We start from the raw sequence: 23,760 nt of genomic DNA on the forward strand, positions 1-23,760 counted from the left end.
TCTATGTGTCAGTTTTTGTACGCGTTCCATGCTGTTTTGGTTACTGTAACCCTGTAGTATAGTTTGAAGTTGGCTAGTGTGATGCCTCCAGCATTCTTCTTTTTGCTTAGGATTGCCTTGCTTATTAAGGCTTTTTTTATGGTTCCATATGAAGTTTAAAATAGTTTTTTTTCTAGTTCTGTGAAGAACATCATTGGTAGTTTGGTAAGAATAGAATTGAATCTATAAATTGCTTTAGGCAATATCGCCTATTAAATTATTTTGATTCTTCTTATCCATAAGCATGGAACGTTTTTCCATTTGTTTGTGTCATCTCTGATTGCTTTGAGCAATGTTGTGTAGTTCTCCTTATAGAGATCTTTCACCGCCCTTGTTAGCTGTATTCTTAAGTATTTTATTATTTTTGTGGCAATTGTGAATGGAATTGCATTCCTGATTTGGTTCTCAGCTTGACTGTTGTTGGCAAATAGGAATGCTAGTAATTCTTGTATGTTGATTTTGTATCCTGAGACTGCTGAAATTGTTTATCAGCTTAAGGAGCTTTCAGGTCAAGACTATAGGGTTTTCTAGGCATAGGATCATGTCAAGATCCCAAATCTTAACCTTACTTCTAAACTACAAAATCTTCTTAATTTTGTTGAGATGTAGCTATACTTGACCTGCACGCATAACACAGTAAAGCCAAATGAGACCCAAACTTGTTATAGTAAACACAAATAAGTGTTTATTACTTTATTATGTTCAATTATGGAGACAAAATTACATTAAATGAGATCAGTGTTATAATAACCTATGTGCCTTGATTTATAAAGCATGTCCGAGCTTCTGCAGCAGGCAAACTGGAAAAGGGGAAGCAACAGAGCTGAGGTAAGAAGGTCTGGCCAAGCAATAGTAAGGGACTTTCCAAGTGTTAATGTCTAAGAGGAGAGTGTACATTCAGAATCTCTGGATTGTTTCCAGGAAGTCCAGTTGGATGGAATTCGGTAGCGGCAGATGGTGGTTTCATGGCCTGGTTTTTCAATGTTTCAAGAACAGAGATGCATTTACCTTAGTTAATGGGGGTGCAGAACTAGGAAGCTGGCATTGCAGGGATACACAGGAGGATGTAAGGAAGTCAGGAAGCACTCAACAGCTGCACAGCTATGCCTCACAGAGACCAGAACATCATTTACAAGATAGAAACTGCTTTAGAACACAATGCAGTCTGAGTTATCCTGTGGCCCTCAGACACCAGCATCAGCTGCCCTAATGCTCTGCCACTTTTATGATGATGCAGCTGTTCTTGTCTCTGTTTTACTATTCCTGCTACTACCAGCCAACTTCCTTCATGTTTGTCTCATGGCCTCAGCTCACTAATGGCACGTGCTACCACATGATTTCTTTCTCTGTGTGTCTGTCCAATCTCTCTGTTACCAACAGCTGGGCACCCATACCCCAACAAAGCATTCTATTTAAACTCTCCAAGACAGAAGGTCCTATTGATGCTATTGATTATTCTTTCCTTCATTAAGTAAAGCTTCCTTGCCAGATTACTCCATAGAACACTGACAGGCCTATGGATGAGCTGCTTTTGGACCAGACACCCAAATTTGGTTGAATCAGCTGAGGTTGGGATATAGGAGCTTGTGACCAGCTGTCTTCAGAGTTGCTCTGGGCATTCCAAAATTGAAAGTGTAAGAAATCCCTCTCCAATGCAGAGAGTCCATCAGATTTGAGGCAGGGCCCCTCCAGGGATAAGAGTAAGGAAGGGATCTGTTTTTAGAGAAATGAAAGCTGGTTTGGTTGTCAGAATCACAGTCTCAAAAGGGAAACTGAGTCAGAAACCACTCAGATAGACAGGGCAAACACGGCAGAGAATGGGAAAAGCCTACCATATAATGCACACTTGAATGTCCACGGCTCGACCCAGGCATAACAGATTTTAGGCTTGTGATGACATGGCAAGTGGTGGTAGATATTGGTAGATGGACTTACTAAACACAAGCAAGTCTTACTCAGGACTAGATCAGAACTAAGCCATTTTGAATCAACATATGGAATGCCTCTAGTCCTCTACAGAAACGCCATAGAGACTTTTGCATTATGCAGGGAGAACACTTTTCCTCTCTGGAAAGTTTATTCTTCAGTCAACAAACAGTGAGTCAGAAAATGCTTTCTGAACTTTTGACTTGAGAGCTTTCAAATTTAGGCTTCCAACACAGATTTCTATTCCATCTTGAAAGGGTATTTTAGTATTTAATTTTTTTTTCTTTATCATGTGTATTAGTTTCCTGTGGCTGCTTTAACAAACTACCACAAACTTGCGTCACTCAAAACAACAGAAATGGATTCTCTCACAGTTCTGGAGGCAAGGCAGACCCATGCTCCCTCTGTAGTCCCTAGAGATGAATCCTTCCTTGCCTCTTCCTAGCTTCTGGTGGTTGCCGGCAATCCTTGGTGTTCTTCGGCTTACAGGTATATTGCTCCCATTTCTACCTCTGTATACAGCTAACTTCCCCTTGTGTCTCTGTTTTCTCTTCTTGTACGGATAACAGTCATTGGATTAAGTCCCACCCTAATCCACTATGACCTCATTAGAACTAATTACATCTGCAAAGACCCTATTTCCAAACGAGATCACATCCTAAAGTTCTGGGTAGACATGCATTTTAGGGGGACATTACTTGATCCACTATAACATGTCCAATCTTTGGTCAAATTAATACTAGAACAAAAGTTCTATGCTTTTCCTAGTCTCTGTTGGATGAGTTATATTCATTAATTGTATTTCTAAAATGGATACAGGTCACAGAGATGACTGAAACTGTGAAACCTCAAATCTTTGACCAGCTGCCCATCACTGGCAGAGTTCCAAAGAATCTAGGCAAAAGGAACAGACACCTAGTAAAAGAACACTGCTTATGACTACTTGGGAGTTTGGCCCTAAACCCCACTGACTGCCCCCACCCCGCCTTGTTCTAGAGATTTGTGCTGAACCACTTGGCCTGTGTTCTACATACCTGAATGAAAACAAGAAAATATCTTCTTGCAGACTCAGAGTCAAGACTTTATGATTTTCCATAGTGACAAGAACTCAAAAATGACTCACCCAAATGAAAAACACCCCAATGGAAAGAAAAACTTGATCTGTCTACAGTGGGAAGCAGCAGACACAGAGGATAAAGATGTGGGCTTTTTGAGTTAAATCTGACATGAGTTCAGATCCCTGGTTTTGCCACTTACTAGCTGGGTGACCTCATTCAAACTAATTAGTCTCTTTAAGTCTCAGTTTCCTCATCAGAGCAATGGAGATTGTAATATCTTCCTTATAGGCAATTGTGAAGAGTAAATAAGATAATTTATGTAAGACCTTACCACATGGGAAGTGCTAGCTATAATCATTACTAAGGCCTCGAACAACTGGCCTAAACTGCCCCTATCAGGCCTGTTGTCTCCTGGGCCTTGCCCTGATTACCAGTGGAACTGCCTAAAGCAGAAGGCTTTCCCCCTGTGGGATTCCCCCTAAGACCCTCTCTCACTAGCCCATGAGAGAGAAGGTCTCTAAAGAGGGAAGGCAAAGAACACTGTAGTATCAGCTAGAGTTTCTAACTTACAGGTAACAGACTGGCAGCTCTCAAGCCAGATTCCACCTCTCATTTTTTTTTTTTTTTTTTTTGGCCTGGACAACTTTAAAAATTTGGAATTTATTGACCACATTAAAAAATTCAGAAATGTTCTATAAAAATCCAAATTTCTGGCTTAAAAAATTGAGAGACCAGGCAATATTGAGCATAAGTTCTCCTATGACTAGAGTACACATTTACTGTATTGTGCAAATTGGCACACTTTTGAGACTGAGAGGAGGGTCTATTAATAATTTTACCTGAACGATTAGTGTTAACTGAAATTGTCCAGGGCAAATTAGGAACAGTCACTTTAACCATGACTTCAGTGGTATGGAGCTAAGTAGGAATGAATGCTTCCTGCAGGAGGTCTTGTCTCTCTGTTTGTCTAAGGTTTTGAGTTTTCAGCTGCTATTTTAATACTTTGTCATATCATACCTAACACTTGGTTGTCCATCACCAGAATCCAGCATCCCTGATCGGGGCTTATATCATCATCTTCCTTCTCTAAAAAAGAAAAGGTATGGCGTGAGTTATCAAATCAGTGCATATACTGAACTTCATTCCGGTGCTCTCAGGGGTTCTGATGAGATTTCCAATAGGGCAAGACTACCTATGCAATGTTGGCAACACTCTGTCATCATCCAGTGCCTATTAACTAGTCCTTGCTGCTCTTATAGGGCATATATAATTGGGATAATGTCGCATGTGTCATAGATACATTGCAAGCTTTTCATCTCCTTCTCCTTCTTCTTGAGACGGAATCTCCCTCTGTCACCCAGGTTTGAGTGCAGTGAAACGAGTGCAGTGAAACAATCACAGCTCACTGCAAGCTTGAACTCCCAAGCCCAAGCAATCCTCCTACTTCAGCTTGCCAAGTAGGTGGGACCGCAGGCATGTGCCACTATGCTCAGCTAATTCTTTTTTACTTTTGTGGAGACAGGGTTGCCCTATGTTGCCCAGGCTGGTCTCAAAATCCTGGGTTCAAGCACTCCTCCCATCTTAGCTTCCCAAAGTGCTGAGATTACAGGCATAAGCTACTGCGCCCAGCCAAGATTCTTTTTTTTTTTTTTTGAGACGGAGTCTCGCTCTGTTGCCAGGCTGGAGTGCAGTGGTGCGATCTCGGCTCACTGCAACTTCTGCCTCCAGGGTTCAAGTGATTTTCCTGCCTCAGCCTCCTGAGTAGTTGGTGGTGCATACCACCACGCCCAGCTAATTTTTGCATTTTTAGTAGAGATGGGGTTTCACCATGTTGGCCAGGATAATTTCCATCTCCTGACCTCGTGATCTGCCTGCCTCAGCCTCCAAAGTGCTGAGATTACAGGTGTGAGCCACTGTGCCCGGCCCAGCCAAGATTCTTGAAGTGCCTTCTGAATCATAAAAGGATTGGTTTGAGAGGATCATAAATCAATTCTTTGAAAATTCTTAATTTTCAGTCTCCATCCAATGAATGAATTATGTTTCAAAAAGTTTGCTTTTAAGTCTAGCATAAAAAACCTGAAAAGTATATTCCTATAGAAGCAATGTTGCTTCCCTATTCCACACACAAACATACACAAAGTAAAATAAAAAGTAAACCATAGAATATATGAAGATTAATATTGTTAAATCTGTTTCTGGGTATTGGTTAAATTGGAACTCTGTATTTACGTAAGAGAAAGTATCTCCTAAGCAATTATTCTTAAGAAATTCTGACCCAAGTTCAGTAGAAGGGAAGTAACTTATGAAGGGGTTCTGGGGGATTCTCCTTCTCTGCCCATTTGTATGTGCAAAGTGTTTATTCATGTAATATTTGTAGGGTAGGTACAATCTGTGTAATAAATATCGAAGCTCTTCATTATCAAGAATATTTGATGAATACAGAAAATGTCATTCCTTGATTAAAATGGATTATTTAAAACTTATTGGGAGGAATAGAACTAACGACCTACAGCTGGTGGGTATATTGGAGAGAGTCCTGCATGAGGAGACAGGTGACCCTGCTTTGAGTTCAACCTCTTCTATTAACTTGTTGTGTAATTTTGAGTAAATAGTTCACCTTCCTTGAAATACAGGTTTCTTAGTAGCTGAATAAGGATGATAACAATAATTCATATTTCACAGACTTGTTTTGAAGGCTGAGATAATGTGTGTAGCAGAGCTTTGTATACTATGAAATGCTATAGAACCAAAAAAAATAATGCTTATTGAGCTCATATTATAAACTAAGCAGGGTGATGGAATTAGTATTATTAACTAGCCACCAATACTAATTGCAATGGCAGCAACAGTATCCCTAAAACTGCCATACTAACTCTTCCACTCTTAAATACAAATGAAGAGACCAGAGCATCCCTTCAGCTCTGAGCAGAAATGAATCAATCTCCTCCCACTGAAAATTCTTTACTTACAGAGCACTAGGCTTGTAAACATCCTGCCTTCTCATTTTAATGACAATATTACAATGGATGTGATGCCTTATCCTGGGCCACACCCCAGAGTAGGAGTGATATTGACTCATTGTGACTTGTGAATATTAGGAAGAAATGCCCCACTTAACAAGTTGGATAATGGCAATTTTCAGCCACAGTTGGACTAACATTTCTACAGGGAAGAGAAGAGGATGGTCTTGGTTCCAACTAGAACCCATCAGTGCTGTTATTATTTAATTCCTATAATTCGAATGGTGTTGCCTTATGTGTTACTTTGCTAGGACTGCCATAACACAGTACTGCAGACTGGGTGGCTTAAACAACAGAAATTCATATTCTTACAGTTCCAGAGGCTAAAAGTCTGACATCAAGGTGTCACTGTGGTTGGTTTCTTCTGAGGACTCTCTCAACTTGTAGATAGATGGCCATCTCTCCCTGTGTCTTCACATGGTCTTCCCTCTGTGTGTGTTGGTGTCCTAATCATCTCTTCTTATAAAGACACCGGTCATTGGCGAGGGGCTGCATGCACTAATGACCTCATTTTAATTGAAGTACCCCATTTGAAGCCCATATTTCCAATATAGTCACATTCTGAGGTACTGGGTGTTAGGACTTTAACATACGAGTTTGGTAGAATGGAGGTGGCAAACACAGTTCAACCTATAACGCATTGTTAGATAAATCAGTAGTCTACTTTGTTCTCAAGAAATTTTCCGTAAGCTGTGATCTTTGTGTCCTTTATCTTTTCCTCTTCCCCAAAGCCCTGTCTCCACTACCAAAAACTACCTTCAGTTTTCATAGCACTTCAGATACTGATTCATGAATACAACATTGTTATTGGCATCTGGCAGCTCCGTTTCACTGACTTGTTGGTGTTCAAGAAAAGCTGTGTGAATTAAAATGCCAGCTCTTGTGAAACATCTTCACAGGGTACTTCTGGAATCCACTGTCCCTTGATCCACATCCTATGCTTATATTTTTTGACTCACTAAGCAACTCCAAGGTCTGGATAAGACCATTTGCCTACTGGTCTACTCATTTCCTTGGATTCTGTTTTTTTAGTAGGCTTGTTTTACCTTGTAGTCATTTTTCCTGAATGGAGATCTTTTTCCCCTCTTCTTAGTTCTTAGTCATTACCCAGGAGGAAGTTACTAGAAGTCAGATTGCTAAGCAGTATTGTCTTCATCAACTCACAGAAGAGATCTAAAGCACTTCTCACCTTGCAGCCAATTCGCGCTAACTCCTAAGCAAGGCAACTTACTGTCTTCATGCCTTGTTTGGCTTTCTATCTGTTCTCCACCCTGAGTCTACTAAGCTGATGGTTTCAATGACATTATGTAACAGGTATTTCATCAGTTTTTTGGCTAGTAGGATATATGGTTATGTCTGTGACCTCATATATTCTAGTACCATGTAGCTCCCAGACAAAATTTAATTGCATTCATGAGTATCCTAAACTGAATATGTCATCAAGAAGAATAAGGTAAAGGGTGTCAATACATCAGTGACAATCAATATTTTTGAAGCTCTTTGAAGTAAAAGCATCTATAGACATTTCTAGACACCAATATTATAGAATTATTAACTCATAGTACTACTTTCTCTTGTGTTTTCCTTCTTCTAGTTTAAACCACACGTTGTCAGCTATTGAGATAATTTCACAATAAAATCATTTAAATTTGAGTATCTAAATGGTTGGATGATAATAGTTCTTATAATGCTATAAAATGTAATGTTATCTTGAGTGAATTTAAAAACAGGTTTCTAAACCAAATATTTTCCAACTTTTACAAGCAATCACTTCTCAATTCTCTGGCAAGTATGCCACAGGCAGCCACCCCTATATAAATATGTAGTTGGAAAGATAAACACTCATTGAAGTCACTAAGTCACTAGTGGTAACATTGTTTCTCAGAGAGTTCAGCAGTACTTGCTCAGTGGGTAGATAAAGAAAGATTAGTAATGTTTCCAATGGGCTCTACTCCTTCCTAAAGCCAGCCAGCCTTCTCCCTTAGAGAAAAGCCTTAATGTGTGCATGTGCGTGTGTGTGTGTGTGTGTGTGTGTGTGTTCCAGATGCCTGCAGACAACTTTCTACTTCAAGAGCAACCCAAGCTCCTCATTGGTTCTGTGTTAAACCATTCATCGTTTAGGGCCATTAATTTTTAGTAACAATAAATTGGACCTCCAAAATTATACAAGTAAATTTGTAGAACAAATTTCATATTTCAACATGTTAGTATAGCTCAAATATTTACTCATTAAATGAAGAATGATTGAGGCAGGTGCTCCCGTTTAATTTCATAGGTTTACAGAGATTTTGAAACATTGAGATTTTAAAACATTAGTGTAGAAAGGGCCCTGGTCTTGGTTCCAGTCTAGTCAGGCCAATGACTAACTGTAATCCCGGGGAAAGCTGGGCTGGGATTTCCTTATAAAATAAAAGAGAATGGGTCGGGCGCGGTGGCTCACACCTGTAATCCCAGCACTTTGGGAGGCCAAGGTGGGCGGATCACAAGCTCAGGAGATCTATACCATCCTGGCTAACATGATGAAACCCCGTCTCTACTGAAAATACAAAAAATTAGCTGGGCGTGGTGGCATGCACCTATAGTCCCAGCTACTCAGGAGGCTGAGGTGGGAGAATCACTTGAACCCAGGAGGCAGAGATTGATTTTATCAGAAAAACAGATCTCATTTTGTTATAGGTATTTTGTGAGGTTCATAGAATACACAGGTTAAGGGGAGCAGTATTTGTTTTCTTATCTAGTCAGCATTTGGTGAATCGATGAAAGAAAAAAACAATCACAGAAAATGTTCACCCCTCTACTTTAAAGAAGGAAGGAAATAATTTAAGATTTTTTTTTTTTTTTCATTAGAGACGTTTTATTAGAATACTTACAAGGCCATGGGGATTTGTTACCTTTCCCTTACTCTAAAACTTTGGCTGATTGGGTTGTTCTGATTGTTTGGCGTGATTCCAACATTTTTTACTGATGTAAGTACACCCTTGGTAGCATGGGCAGGGTCAGGCTGTGGTTGTCTACTAACCTGCCCCTGAATGTCAGGAGGTTTGCCTGAGGACTCCCTGGACTACTTCTCCTGCCTCTACGGCACAGGGTGATCTTTGACAAACACCCCAGCCAACGCTGCAACTATCCTTTATTTACCCGTTGAAAGTAACAGAGGCAAATGACCAGAGGCTTCACTTTTACTTCTATGATAAAATTGTGTTCCTTGGAAGAAGCATTCTTCCTTAAGTTACGAAGGCCTCTAAACTAGCAGAGTCCAGAAATCCAAGAAAGGGAACCACGCTATGAGTAGGACTTCATAATGTAAGATCCTTGAGTTACTTACGGCTCTTTCAGATAAATATTTGCTGAAGTCATGAAACTTGTCATATGTTAGTATATTGGTTACAAGCAGCTAAAGTAAAATCATTCTCAAACAAAGTAATGTGGTTCTCTTATCTGATTAAAACTCTCAAAAAGTTAACAAATTAATCTTTTCAAAAGATAACTCTAATGTTTGGGTATATGTATTGTTATTTTCTTTAAATCTTTCATTTGTTGATGAATTCCAAGTACTTTTCCAAGGGCTGGAAACACAGCGGTGAACAAAGCAGGCAGAGTCCCTTCTTTCATAGAACTTAATATACCCATACTAGTAAGGGGACATTTAAAAAATCTGTAAATAAACGAATAAATCTATATCAAGTCAGTAGAGGGATAAGTGCAGAAGTTAAGCAGAGTAAGGAAGACAGGGAGTATCAAAAAGGTGGGTGCTATTTTTATGGAGGAGTCAAGGAAGATGTCAATAATCTGGACTATTTGAGGAGAGACCAGAAGGGAGCAAAGAAAGGGGAGCAAGGAACAAGTCACACAGACGTATGGGAAAAGCCAATTCCAGGCACAGGAAACAGCAAAGTCAAAAGTCCTGAGGCAAGAGGGACTTTGGGGTACCTGGGGAAAAGAAAGAAGGACAGAGAGTCAGAAGTAGAAGAAGAGGAGTCATTTCCTAATATCTTTTTCTAAGAGAGGTATGGTCAAACTTAACTTCATGTTAATGTCAATTTTTATAAAGTCCAGCAGAAATTCTTTATTGAACTTCTTCTGTGTCTCAGCTTTTCATTTATAAAATGGGCATGATAGGCCAGGCACGGTGGCTCATGCCTGTAATCCGAGCACTTTGGGGGGCTGAGGTGGGCGGCTCACGAGCTCAGGAGATCAAGACCATCCTGGATAATACAGTGAAACCCCATCTCTACTAAAAATACTTTAAATTAACTGGGCGTGGTGGCGGGCACCTGTAGTCCCAGCTACTCAGGAGGCTGAGGCAGGAGAATGGTGTGAACCCGGGAGGCGGAGCTTGCAGTAAGCCAAGATCGCGCCACTGCACTCCAGCCTGGGCGACAGAGCCAGACTTCATCTCAATGATAATAATAACAATAATAATAATGGCACTTCATAGGTTATTGTGAGGACTGAATAATTTATGAAATGTAAAGTATAATTAAAAGTGTATCATTAGCACAATAACTAGCCATTTATAGTTTACTAGCATGGAGTACACTATAAATGGCTAGTTATTACTACTACCACCGTAATCTTTTTATTCACAGTAGTATCAATAATTGCATTTTTAAGGCTAATATTATTTTTGGCACTGACCATAAATTATTAAGGGAGTTACTTTATACATGTTACTAAGACATCAGATAGGGTTATGGTATGTGATGGCTCAAGCACACAGGTTTATATCATCAAAGTCTTATAAGAAAGTTTAAAATACATTAAAAGTTGGAATTTGAAATGCAGTAACTTAATCTGGACATAACATGAGTATGATATCCTTATCTATATACTCAAATATTTCTTTATTTTTGTCAGTCTTAGTTTCCTGTTCTCATGACAGCACAGAATTCTTGGATGTTGGTAATGTCTTTCACATTCATTTCCAGCATGAGGTCTGAATTGATGCCTTGTTTCTCAATTACACCCATCATGGAATCAAGATTAATAACCTGCTTGGTGAGTTTTGTCCACCTTGGAATCTAGAGGCTTTGTACTCACTGTGGCCTGTCAGGCTCTGAGTCGTTCTTTTTACGTGCCCCAGCAGTGAGGTCAAGGACAGCCGCAGTCCAGGGAGTCCAAGGACTGCCTGCCTTGGGGCCACCATTGTAGGTTTCCATTATTTCTTCCCCTCTTCCAGGCATTATTCATCATGGTTGAGGAGAATCTGAGAGTGGATTTAAAATTCCCTGATATATCCCCTGTGCTCAGAACAATGTCTGGCCACATTAGAGGTACTCAGTAAATATTTGTGGAATCAATAAAAATACAATAGACATGATGGACAATGTGGGTCCCTCTTATACAGACTGCTGTTCAAGCGTGGCAGAGGGAAGATCACCTGTCCACTCTGCTCCCCTGTGGGGCTGGGCTCCTACCTCCACCAGCCACATGCAACATGCACGTTTGTGATCAGCCCCTTCACCTCAGGGAACAGGATATCTGGGATAGACTTTGCTTTAGACGTGAGGTTTTTGTGACCATCATATTTGGTTCTACTAGATACAACCAATTTAACACAGTTTGTGATTTAAAAAAAAAATCACACTGGAAGAATTTTTACTTCTGGACCTACTGATCATTCCCTCAGCATCCCTCCAGAAAATTCTTAGTGGGGACCCATTCTGGATTAGATACAGACCTAACTAATGTGGTAGTGTGGAACTTTCAATGTAATTAGCATAAACACTGCCAAAAACCATGGCACCAAAACCACAAGTGCCACAAGAATAGTATCCTATGTACAATATGATGTCAAATAGGGTGACTAATTTTCTTTCCTTCCTGTTTTTTTTTTTTTTTTTTTGAGACGGAGTTTCACTCTTGTTGCCCAGGCTGGAGTGCAATGGCGTAATCTCAGCTCACCACAGCCTACACCTCCCGCGTTCAAGCGATTCTCTTGCCTCCGCCTCCCAAGAGCTGGGGCTACAGGCAAGCGCCACTACACCTGGCTAATTTTTTGTATTTTTACTAGAGATGGGGTTTCTCCAAGTTGGCCAGGCTGGTCTCAAACTCCCGACCTCAGGTGATCCGCCCACCTCGGCCTCCCAAAGTGCTGGGATTACAGGCATGAGCCACTGCGCCTGGCGGATGACTAATTTTCACTGAAGAGAACAGAACGGCTTCAGAGCAGGCGCAGGATTCTCTATCATGGAAGGAATGAAGAATATTTCAATAAGCAGAGTGGATATGTGTTAATATATACTGTAATTATAAAATAATACCACATCATCTGTCATATATGCTTCATTAATGCAGTATCCAGTTATGCCTTTGATTTCTTGTTTGTGTGTCTGTTAGTCCTTATCCTCCAAAACCATGATCACAAGCCACTTTAATGAAGAAACATTTAAAGGTAAAAAACCTAGTTGGCTTATAAGGATGATTCAGGGCACATGCTGAGTCAGTGTTAGAGGATGTGGTGGAGATATTGCCCTTTATTTTTTAGTTTCTTTGCCAAACACAGCCACTTGTCCCACATAGCAGAGGTTTGACATTCACTCTTTCTCAGTTAATAATCATATTTACTTATAAAAATGACCCAGATGTGGTGGCTCGCACCTCTAATCTCAGCACTTTGGGAGGATGAGGCAGGAGGATCCCTTGAGGCCAGGAGTTTGAGACGCCTGGGCAACACAGCAAAGACTCCATCTCCATGAAACATAAAAATAAAAGTAGCTGGGTGTGGTGATACCAGCCTGTAGTCCCAGCTACTCAGGAGGCTGAGGTGGGAGTATTCCTTCAGTCCAGGAGTTCCAGGCTTCAGTGAGCTATGACTGTGCCACTGCACTCCAGCCTGAGCACAGAGAAAGGCCCTGTCTCTCTCTAAAAACAAAGCAAAAACAAAAACTACCATCTTCCTTTGAGAATGTTTTCAAATATATTTCTCCTAACGAAGAAGGGTGAAGAATATGATAGATATGTAATCTTTTTGAAAAATATTTAAAGGGAAGATGACATTAAGTGATTTTTCCAAACTCCCTTTCCATAATTTTACCCATTAATCAGCTAATATTCAGGGAGTGCTTATGTGTCAGCACAGTTTGAAAGGTATTCTTAGTAGAGTTGGTAAGTGTTACTAACATATATTATATATAAATTCAGTGTTTTGTTTTCCTCCAAACATGATATGATGTGTAATCCAACATCTAGATAAATGCTTTATTTTGGTTGTGCCTTCCCCCACCGTGTTGATCAGTCCCATGACTCAAGGAGCACCTAATGGTAAGAAGCACGTGGCGTGGTTAGGGACGTGCAATCAACTAGCATCTACTGAGCACCTGCCATGTGCCGCGGACTGTATAATAGCTGATGTTTTGAGTAATTTATTTAGTTTGCTGAAAGTGACAATCAGTTGAACACAGAAAAGAGTGGGGGAAGTTTTAAAGTTAAGCACAAAATGTACTTTTGTTTTGAATGGGAGAAGAAGGGTGGAGGAAGACGGCCGACAAAACAAGTTGAAGACCTGAGTCCTGACTGGAAGGAGTTCAAAGTGTCCATCTGAGAAATGTCTAATTTAACAAGGACAGAGAACCTGCTCCCTGCAGGAGGGTACAAAAGGTGACTTTTCCTCTAAGTCGCTCCGCCTGCCCCGCTGCAAGTCAAAAGGGCGGCCGAATGAGTAAGTGGTACAAGAATGAAAATTCTTTAGGGTAACTTTAGGCGGCCCGGGATGCTGGGACAATTTCAGGCCGGGCACAGCTGACCGCTGCCTTCAGCGCGCGAGCTACAGCCGCCCCCACCTGCCGCGGTCGCAGACACCGCCCCCGGGAGCGCAGACCAGGCCAATGGGCTGGGCTCCAGGGGGCGGGGCGGGCGGCCGGCGCGGCTGTGGGGGTTGCTGCAGGGGCGGCGGCCGCTGTGGTGGTGGTGTCTGTGGCTGCCGCTGCGGCTGCGGCTTGGCCGGGCGTCCGCGGGCCGTGAGGGATGGGGGCGGCGAGCTCCAGCCCTCGGCGGTGGAGGCGGCCGTAGGTGTGGGGCGGGCGTCCGCGTCTGGGACGCGGGATGGAGCGCCGTGGTGAGTGTGAGGAGGTGGCGTTCGCTCCGGCCGCGGCGGTCGTGGCTCCTGGCTGTAGTCCGCGCGGGCGCCGACGAGTTGCCGTCCAGGGTCCGGCCGGGGCTAGGGGCGCGCCCGGCTAGGCAGGCGCGGATGAGCGGGAGGACGCGGGCGGGCGCTGCTGGTACGCCGCGGACCCCGGGTGCGCGCGTTCCGTGTTGGGCAGCCGGCGGGCAGCTGGGGAGAAGCTGGCCGGGTGGACTTTCCTCCCCTTCCAGGACCCCCCGAGCGTGTCTCAGCCCCGCTAGCCACCCGCCCTCATCGCCTCACTGCGGAATTCACGGGCTCCTTTACCCTTCCCCCATTGGTTTCCTTCACGGGGTCTTCAAGTCCGTCTTTCTCACTTGGGATCCTTTTTGGAAGTTTGGTGACGTTTTCTGAAATTTCAGTCTGACATATGTAAAGGCCGAGTAAAACAACAGACATTTCATGTTCCATATTTACTTTTTCTTATTGCACTTCACCTCACCTAGGCCCTGGCTATTAGGGGAGGGAGATCTAAGGTTGTAAAACACCGTTTTGCGCATTCTCACTGTGTGCCCCTTCTGGAGCGTCTCTGTCGTTCCCTCCCACCCTACTCCTTCCGTTCTCGCTCCCCGCTCATTACTGCCCTTCCACCTTTTCCCAGCCATGGCTCTAGGGCAAGTCGTGTGCTCTGCAAAATCGGAAGGGACAAGCTGGGAGATTGCACCTACCACCTGGAGAGCGGACCCCGGTGCGTTTGTTTCCCTAGGTGTCCCAGGACCGGGTCTGTGATAGAAACTTGGTGTTCCCGGGGAAGGTCTTCCCTTGGTTTAAACAGAGCAGTCAAGGACGTTCCTCCCTTGTCTTTCAGCCCCTCTGATAGGTCCAGAGTTTATTTCACCTTTTCACCACCACCACCCCTCTTTAAAGACCGAGGGTGGCGTTCCACATTGTGTTTTTTGGATCTTTGACATTCTCTATTTACTAAAGATGGATCTTTTTTGGGCGAGGGGTGGAGGGGTTGGGGGGGAGGGGAATGTTAGGAGGTGTTTTATGAAAGTTCCAAGTAGCTTTTTGTTCTACATTTACCTTTTTCTTTATTATTCTTTGGGAATTAGCTTCACTTCCTCCTCATTCAGTTTGGGAGAGGAGATTCCTTTTTCAAGAAAAATACTTCAAAATTAGATATGAAAGTGAATATTCAGAATGAGCGAATCACGACAAAATTATGGGAGTCTTGGAGATTAGGTCCCTTTCTGTAGTGATTTCTTTACACAGTTTGCCAGACATGCCATTTCAAAATGCCTCCTTGTTACAGGAACTGTGTAGGTGAGCAACCCTGATGCTTAAGCTTCATGAGCTTTACGGTATATACAGTTCTTGTCTCATGATTCTGAGAAGAGTTTAAGAGTGAACTTGAAGAAAATAGAATAGGCCTGAGTAGAAAATGTTTCAGTCCCCCCAAAAATAGAACTTTGGCTGAGATGTAGAAAAGCGCTGCTCAAGAATGCATAGTGGTTGGTCATTACTGCTCCCCTCACCTCCTTAAAATAGAATATCCACCTCAGTTGTAAGCACCTTCACTTCCTCACCTTTTAAGGCTCTTGACCTAGGAACATGAGCTTTTATATTTTATAGCCACTGCTCTTGGTCCTGGGGGTTAGCACCACATTGAACAAACTTCATGCCCAGAAGTTACCCTAAAGAATTTTCATTCTTGTGCCACTTACTCATTCAGCATTCACTAAGAAAATTTAGTCTGATCCCATTTTGTGGTAGACAGTCCTGTAGAACCTTTGCATCTTGGTTAGCAACAGACAATACTGATGGGGCCCAAGGTATAATATCATGAGTTTCCCAAGTATGTTGAATGTCCTATGGGAAAGTAGAGGGATGCTTTATATTTAGTGGAGGAAATGAAAGGCTTCTTGCAATTTCCCCCACACCTACACCACCAAGGCATTCCTAAGCAACCGCTGAAATTCTTTTGTCATTTAAGATTAGGTCCATATTCTCTAGAATTTTATGTAAATGTAATCATGCCAAAGAGATACAGTGTGTGCGTGTGCCTGGCTTCTTTCATTTAGCTTAATGCTTGTGAGATTCATCTATGATTTTTTGCTATGTCATGGATATTTATGTTAAATAGTATTCCATCATAAGGCTGTACCACAGTTTATCTGTGGATGGAGATGGGTTGTTTTGGTTTTGACTATCATGAAAAATTGCTATGCATTTATGTGCAAGTTTAGGGGTGAATGTATGTTTTCATTTCTTTTGGATGCATGTAAAATGAGAATTACTGGGTTGTATGTTAAATGTATGTTTACCTGTGTAAGAAAATGCCAGGCTGTTTCACAAAGTGATTGTATACCTTGTGTAGAAGCATGTATTACAGTTACAGTTGCCCTACATCCTCACCAACAGTTAGTATTTCAGTCTAGCTGAAATTAAAATTTCTTGCGACTAGTCAGTGGTATCTCATAGAAGTTGAAGTTTGCATTTCCCTGATACTAATGGTATTGAACAGTATTTCATGTGCTTATTGCCCAGTTGTGCATCTTCTTTTGTGCAGCGTATGTTCACTTCATTACTCATTATTTTATGGGATTGTTATTTTATTTTTATGGAATTGTAAGACTTCCTGATATATTTGGTTACAAATCCTTCGTCAGATGTTTTCTCCCAGTTTGTGACTTGCATTTTATTTCAACACTGTCTCTCAAAGAGCAGAAGTTTTGAATTTTTTTTGTTCAATTTTTTGTTGTTAGTGTATAGAAATAAAATTGATTATAGTGTGTTAACTTTGTATTCTGTGACCTTGATAATATTCATTAATTAGATGTAGTAGCTAATTTATAGGCTTCTTGAGGTTTTTTTAAGGTACACAAACATATTGTCTCTGAGTATTTTACTTCTTTCTTTTTAAATATGAATGCATTTTATTTCTTTCTCTTGTCTTACTGTACTGGCTAAGACCCACAGTAACAATATTAATCCTGATCTTAAGGAGAAAACCTGTAGGTTTTTTGTAGATGCCTTTTATCAGATTTTATCAGATTGAAGAAATTATCTTCTATTCCTACTTTGTTGACTGTTTTAATCATGAGTGGCCATGGAATTTTGTCAGATGCTTTTTCTGCATCTTTTGAGATGATCACATGGTTTTTTTCTAGTGAATGTTAAACTAAGCTTGCATTCCTTGGACAGACCCTTCTTGGGCATTATGTATTATCCTTTTTATATATTGTTGGATTTGACTTGTTAATACTATGTTAAGAAATTTGTTTTTTTTGTGTGTGTGTGTGTGTGTGTGTGTGTGTAATATCTTTGTCTGATTTTGGTATCAGGGTAATGTTGGCCTCATAGAATGAGTTGGGAAGTGTTCTTGTCTCCTCTATTTTCCAAGAGTTTGTATAGGATTATTTTATCTGGTTCAGTGAATTTTTTAAGTGAAGCTCATGTAGGTGTAGTTTTCTTTGTGGGAAATTTTCAATAATGAAATCAGTTATTTAATACATGTAGGGCTATTCACATTTTCTATTTCTTGTGTCAGGGTTAGTAATTTGTGTCTTTCAAAGATTTTTCCATTTCATCTCAGTTTTTAAGTTTACTGGCAAAATTGTTTGTAACATTCCCTTGTATTCTTTTATCCTTGTGTCTGTAGGGTCTGTGCTGATGTTCTTTCTTCCATTCATATTAGTGATTTGTGTTTTCTCTATTTCTTGATCAGTCTAGCTAGATATTTAAGAATTTAATTGATTTTTTTCAAAGAACCAATTTTTGGTTACATTGATTTTTTTCTATTTTCTGTTTTCTAAATCATTGATTTATGTTCTTATCATTATTTACTTCAGCTTACTTTAGGTATAATTTGCTCTTTGTTTTCTAGCTTCTTAAAATGGAAGCTTAGATCACTGACTTTAGACATTTCTCTTTTACAATAAAGCATCTAAAACTGTGTATTTATCTAACCATGACTTTTACTGTGTAATCTCCACATTTTGAAATGGGTTTTCATTTTCATTCAGTTCAAAATATATTAAAATTTCCCTTGTGGAAATTTGACCCATTGGTTATTTTAAAGTTGTATTTTATAATTTACAAATATTTGGGGATTTCCTGGTTATCTTTCTGTTACTAGTTTTAAATTTAATTTTTTTTTTGATCAGAGGACATACACTGTGTGATTTCAGTCCTCTTAAGTTCATTGGGACTTCTTTTTATCATCCCATATATGGCCTATCTTAGTGAATATTCCGTATACATTTGAAATGAATGTGTATTCTGCTGTTTTTTGGTGGAATCTTCTGTAAATGTCTATCAGGTCAAGTTGATTGGCAGTGCTATTCAAGTATTCTATGTCCTTACTGATCCTTAATGATTTTCTGTTATTCTATTACTGAGAGAAGAATGTTGAAATCTTAACTGTCGTTGGGGATTTGTATATTTTTCCATACATTTCTCTCAGTTTTTTTCTCATATTCTGCATCTCTATTTTTAGGTACAGATACCTTCAGGATTCTTGTCATTGTGATGAGATGACTCATTTATCATTATGAAATGTTGCTTTTTATCCTTGGTAAAATTCTTTGATACCTATATTATAGAGCTACTCTGGCTTTCTTATGATTAGTGTTTGCATGGTGTGTCTTTTTCTGTTGTTTTACTTTCCATATATCTGTGTCTTTATATTTCAAGTCTGCGTTTTAATAGGCAAAATATAGTTGGGTCTTACTTTTTTACTCTGAGAATCGCTGCGTTTTTACTGGGCTGTTTAGATTATTTATATTTAATGTAATTATTGGTATGATTGGATTTAAGTCTGTTACTTTGCTGTTTGTTTTATTTGTTCCATTTTTTGTTTCCTTTTTCTTGTCCTGCTTTTTTTGTTGTTGTTGTTGATTTTTTGAAATTCTGTTTATGCCCACTATTGGCTTAATTAACTTTATCTCTGGAGATTTTATTATACATTTTTAACTTACAGTATACCTTCAAACAATATTACACTACTTTACCTATCATGTAAGAACCTTACTGTATACTTTCATTTCCTCCTCCTTTATGCTATTGTCATACATTTTGCTTCTGTATATGTTATAAATTCCACAACATATTATTACTTTTGTAAAAAAATTATAAAATGTTCCTGTTCTGAAGCTTTGTTGGAGTGTGGCTAGAGTACAGTTTTCACTAGAGCTAGGTTAGATGTACTATGAGGCCTGCCCTGGGATCTCCCCTGGGGTGTTCAGTAGGTCTCTCTACTGTGGCTGATGAAAATTTGGAGTTCTTCCAGCCCTGTGGGAAACCTGGGAATTGTCCATCTATAGCTTTCTGGAAATCCTTTGCCAATCCTTGTGGTGTTTTGCTGTATACATGTGCATCTCAGTGTTCAGCAAGATAATTAAGAAATTCCCTATGCAAATTTTTGGAGCTCTTTTTCTACATCCATAGTCTCTAGTACTCTGTCCTACAGATTCTAGTGACTCCAGTCTCCTGGAACTAAGATCTCTGTCTCTTCAACTTGTTAAGAGTGCCATGGTCAAGAATGTGACTTGAGGCAGAAAGTTGGAGTAATTGTGGGGCTCACCTCATTTGTTTGTGATCCCATCTCTCAGAGATGGCGGCCCCGATCCCAGTGCTGTGTGTAGTTCAGTGTCTGAAAACTACATATTTTCTCTATTTTTCTAGTTGTTTACTACAGTGGAAGAGTATGTCTGTTTGTATTTATTCTTCCATTTGAAATATCTTTTTATTATTATTATTATTATTTTGAAACGGAGTTTTGTTCCTGTTGCCCAGGCTGAAGTACAGTGGTATGATCTTGGCTCACTGCAACCTCCACCTCCCGGGTTCAAGACATTCTACTGCCTTAGCCTCTTGAATAGCTAGGATTACAGGTGCACACCACCAGGCCTGGCTAATTTTTTGTATTTTTAGTAGAAATGGGGTTTCACCATATTAGCCAGGCTGGTCTCGAACTCCTAACCTCTGGTGATCAGCCCGCCTCGGCCTCCCAAGTGCTGGGATTACAGGCGTGAGCCACCGTGCCTGGCCGCATTTGATATATCTTTTAAGGATATTTTAATCTAGAGATTTTTCTTTCCATCATTTTTCCTGCAGTTTATTTGTTGAAGAAATCATGTTTATCCTATAAAATGGCCCACAGTCCAGATTTTTCTGGGTATACACTATGGCATAAGTTAACATGTTCCTAGATCTTACAGCTTTTTAAAAAGTGGTAGTTGGATATAGAACAGGGTGTTTCACCTTGGCACCATTGACCTTTTGGGCTGGATAATTATTTGTTGGGGGTGAGGGCAGTCCTATGCATATGGGAAGTTTAGCAGCATCCCTGGCCTCTACCCACTAGATGTCAGTAGAATCCCCCTCCCCAGTTATGACAACCAAAAATGTCTCCAGAGACTGTCAAATGTTTTTAGACCCATGTTCTGCTATGAAAAGTAGGCTACCTAAACTACAGAATTGTCTTCAGGAAGATGAAGCAAAATTAACAATGCTGATAATGTCACCACTGTGGATAGAAGAATACTAATCCATTCAGTCTGGTACCACAGACATTTTGAAGAGAACACATGAGGAAGACGTGGGGAATATAAAAGTTAAGGCTGCACTGAATGGCTGACTTGAACAGCATCATAGAGGATGTGAATTTCTGTTTGAGAAGGAAAAATTACTAGAGGCAATAATAATATAAATGGTAAAAACACAAGTATTTAAAAAATTATATGTTGCTTCCAGAAATGTTTTTCTGCAACTTGTTGAAAAACTTAAGATATTGGACTGCTATGGTAGATACACTGATGGTTTTACTCTTTTTTTCTGAACACTACAATTTTATCATAAGCTAAGAATTTTGGACTTGCAGAAAGGTATTATTGCATCCATTAATGTGCTTTTCATATTTAAAGTGTATTTGTGTGATAAATTACTTCAAACAAATTCAAGTCATGGGAGATTAATACAATAACCCTTTTAAATTAAAAGTGAACTACCATTTTTGCAAATATTCCCCAATGTCATCATCCTCTGGATGAAGGATGGCAGATAATGTATTTTTTTAAAGGTTTAAGAGGAGGATTGAGATTGAGAGACTTCTCAAAATTTCCCTTAGGCAACCTTACTTATAGTTTATTTAACCATCTAAGTAACATTCCTTGATTCCCGAACAGCCAGCTATTGTGACTGTGTCAGGTCCTATGCACAGTAGTTGGCTGTTTTGGGATGGTTTAGAGGTAGTTCTGGTTTGGGGGGTGTTAAGAATAACCCAGAGCAGATATGAGGGGCAGACTTTACTTCCTTGAGCTCCCTGAGAGTTGGCCAACCCCACTCTCCTTGGCCTTCAGAATTCTTTCTTCATCCCCCATTGATGTCCTTCAATTTTGAGTCATCAGTGGATGAGTGTCCATGGTGCATCATTCTCTGGTGGGGTTTGAAGGAGTGTTTGTTTTTTAGGTGTCTTCAGTACTGCTTGTCATATTAGTACTGTTAGGTTTGAGGCCTAATGGAAAAAAATTTTTAAATTAAGTCTGAAAAATAATTGTGGAAGCAGGTAATCAAGGAGCCTTGGATTCTTATATTTATATTTTTAAGGTAACAACCTCAGAGCCTAATTGGCTTCATTTCCACCAGAACTGTTTGCATGTGAGAAGTGGCCCTCTTTCCTTTCTCTATCAGTGGGTAGTCTCTGTCACCTCTGTTTGTCTCTTTTATCTTCCTTATCTCTCTCCATCTCATTTTCTTTTTCTGCTTCCCCTTGTCTCTACATATTTCTTCTTTCCCTCTTGTCTTTCTTTCTCCTTTATAGTTGTCTCTCTTTCCTTCTTACACCTCCCTTTGTTTCTCTTTCCCTGATTTTCTCTCCCTCCTTGTGAGCGCCTTTCTCTTTGCCACACCCCCACCTCCATCCATACACTCTTTCTCTCCATCAGGAACTTGTTCATGATTTTGTCAGTGATGCTTCCAGTTCCATTTTAATCAGCAACACAATCCTCTTTATTAATCCAGTTCCAATTAATCCCTTATTAAGGGAAATGGTGTATAAATGCAAAATAATATGTTTTAAAGTAGACTTAAGAGGGTGTTTGAGGTTGAGGGACTTCCTCAAAAATTTCCTTCCAAAAACCTTACTTATGATTGAATCGTAGTTGCACTGTTCAGCCTCCTCTTGGCCTGGGGACTCCTTTGTCTCTTCTTATTAGTTTGCTTCAGTTCAGGCATCATTGGTTTCCATGGTGAGAGTCTTTGGTGCATTTTTCTTTTTCAGCACGATTAGAAGGAATTTTGGTTTTTGAAGTTTGCTGAGTATTTGTGGCAGGACCTTGGACTATTATTTTGGGGGTTTGAGGGGAAAATCTGTGTAAGTTGAGTCCAAAAAATCCAGTATGGTGCCAAAGTAACCAAGGAGCTGAGTTTTCTTATTTATCTTTTTTAAGTAGCACCCGAGGAGCCAAATTTGTTGTATTTTCTTGGCATTGTTTTTCCTGTAAGGGTTCAGAGATACGTATACTTAAGGGGTCCCTCTTCTCTTTCTTTGTCAATGAGTTTTTCTCTTGCCCCACTACCCTACTTTTGGTTCTGTCATGCTCACTTCCTTTTCTGTTTGTTAAGTGGGTAGTCTTTCCTTTTATTTTTCTTCCTTATTTTCTCTTTTTGCCTTCACTTGTTTCTGCCTTCCTCGGTTTCCTCCCTTTTCCTGTGTCTGCACCTCATTTTCTTTCCACTTCTCCTCAGCACATTCTCCTGTGTCTTTTTCTGTTTCTCCTCTGTGTGGTCATTTTTCTGTCAGACCCCAGCACTACCCACATTCTCCCTCTCTGTGTTTTTTCCTCTGTTTCTCTATTTCTTTCTTTCTGAATGTTCCAGCACTGAGATAAGTGCCATCGCTTGTTCCAGCGAGTGGTGTGATATGGGGGCCGTGTGCTTTCTAGCCCTGCTTGCTATAATTATTTCATCTTTCTCAGACTTTTTTCTTTTTTTCTCATTATGAAGTGAGTTTGAGAGTGCAGCTAAGAAAGAAAGGACCGGGCACAGTGGCTCACGCCTGTAATCCCAGCACTTTGGGAGTCTGAGGCGGGTGGATCACCTGAGGTCAGGAGTTCGAGACCAGCCTGGCCAACATAGCAAAACCCCGCCTCTACTAAAAATACAAAAATTAGCTGGGCGTGGTACGGGGCACCTGTAATCCCAGCTACTCAGGTGGCTGAGGTGAGACAATCAGTTGAGCCCGGGAGGCGGAGGTTGCAGTGAGCCTAAATCACGCCATTGGACTACAGTCTGGGAGATAGAGCGAGACTCTGTCTCCAAAAAAAAAAAAAAAAAAAAAAAAAAGATAGGCCTACCCTCCATAGAGGGCAAAGGGGCATAGTAGATGGCTGGTTTTGAGGTAGTTCATTCTTCATTCAGACGTGTGGCGCCCTTCCCCAGGCCCTAACCCCTGGAAGAGGGAGGAAAACAGCGATCCACAGAAGTGCCTCATAAGAAATGTAGCTGCTCATCTGGCCATTAGCCGCATCTAGTCCTCAGGTGACTTTTCTCTGAGTCGCTCTCCCTGCCCCCTGCAAGCCAAAAGGGCGGGCGACGCAGCCCGTCACACTGGGACTGCGAGCGACCGGGCGCAGCTGACGGCCGCGTTCTG

General features: G+C 40.7%; 1 protein-coding gene and 1 pseudogene across 2 annotated transcripts in view; one reads left to right on the forward strand and one right to left on the reverse strand.

Annotated features, from left to right (window-relative positions):
* LOC105547804 overlaps nt 1-11,189 on the reverse strand; it is a 52,547-nt pseudogene extending 41,358 nt beyond the window's left edge.
* A 2,588-nt stretch (nt 11,190-13,777) lies between these two features.
* Nucleotides 13,778-23,760, forward strand: part of ARHGAP29 (Rho GTPase activating protein 29) — a 95,868-nt gene continuing 85,885 nt past the window's right edge. The window contains exon 1 of one of the 2 annotated variants that reach the window (XM_011991507.1): nt 13,778-14,099. The gene's annotated coding sequence lies outside the window, so the exon portion shown is untranslated. The remainder of the gene's footprint in view (nt 14,100-23,760) is intronic. The other variant, XM_011991508.1, reaches the window with a different exon arrangement.

Source organism: Mandrillus leucophaeus, unplaced genomic scaffold (genome assembly GCF_000951045.1).
Source record: "Mandrillus leucophaeus isolate KB7577 unplaced genomic scaffold, Mleu.le_1.0 Scaffold397, whole genome shotgun sequence".
Taxonomy (NCBI): Eukaryota; Metazoa; Chordata; class Mammalia; order Primates; family Cercopithecidae; genus Mandrillus; species Mandrillus leucophaeus.